This window comes from Amphimedon queenslandica, unplaced genomic scaffold (assembly GCF_000090795.2).
Source record: "Amphimedon queenslandica unplaced genomic scaffold, v1.1 AMPQUscaffold_10708, whole genome shotgun sequence".
Taxonomy (NCBI): Eukaryota; Metazoa; Porifera; class Demospongiae; order Haplosclerida; family Niphatidae; genus Amphimedon; species Amphimedon queenslandica.
This window is the reverse complement of record NW_003549039.1, coordinates 6559-7498: the sequence shown is the minus strand read 5'-3', so window position 1 is coordinate 7498 and position 940 is coordinate 6559. Positions and strand designations below refer to the sequence as shown.

Genomic DNA, 940 nt, shown 5'->3' with positions numbered 1-940 from the left:
GCTAGAAATATAATAAATAAATTAATTAATAAATAATATCAAATTACTAATGTCAGGGGGTGTGGTTGGTTGAGATGAAACACTCTCAAAACTTTCTCTGGTAGTTGACGTTGACAAGTCCCTTCCTCTATAAGAACCATATCTATCAAAGTAAAATATAAAAACATGCAAAGTTCCAAAATTTCCTAAACTTTTTAGTTTTTGCTTCCTGACTCTTTGCCTCTCTACTCTCGATTGATTTAAGTTTCACTGATGGGAAGAGAGCAAGAGAAAGAACATTAAAGGATTTGGAGTGGATGGTCTTGTTCTACTTTTAAGTTCTTGGTTATCAATGAGTGCTGCTGTCAGTTGATCGTGAAGGTGCTCCATTTGTTGCTCATATACCACTTTATCTGCTTCATCCCATACTTTCTCTAATGTAGAAAGAGTATCCTCAGTCTTTTCATCACAGGCAGATAATCTGAAGGGAAGACATTTTAAAATGATTTTGAGGGGACTTGGTAAAAGCGGGGTGGGGATCGGGATGGGGAGCGGGATTTTATTGGTAAAAGCGGGGTGAGGATCTGAATATTGGGAGTCGCTTTTCATTGGTAAAAGCATGAGTAAAAGAAGGATCAGTGGGGATCGAGACCCAGGATCAAAATAATGAAGACAGGGACAAGTCTGCAACTGGCAATGCAAAGCTCTATAGATCTATATGAGTTCATTTTGCAAGCCTGGACAGTATTATTCTAAGCAGAAGACCTGCATGCATGAGTAGGCAGGCTCAGTTTGATTTATTTTTATGAAGTAGAAATTTTAATTCATAATATTTTTAATTCTTCACTGTAAAATATATTAGCATCTTTATGTGACATGCCACTTTAAAATGCTAAAACCATTACCATTGTCTAAAAATGTCATGGGCCTAGAATAAAAATAGTCAGTACTGAAATTTTCT

At 36.2% G+C, this 940-nt stretch overlaps 1 long non-coding RNA gene across 1 annotated transcript; it reads right to left on the bottom strand.

The window, feature by feature from the left end:
- Positions 1 to 47: 47 nt before the first annotated feature.
- LOC109589926 (uncharacterized) lies at positions 48 to 462 on the bottom strand. Its single transcript, XR_002189016.1, has 3 exons — positions 312 to 462; positions 192 to 249; positions 48 to 142 (listed from the first exon to the last, which is right to left on the bottom strand). It is a non-coding gene; the product is annotated as an uncharacterized LOC109589926 (long non-coding RNA).
- Positions 463 to 940: the final 478 nt, after the last annotated feature.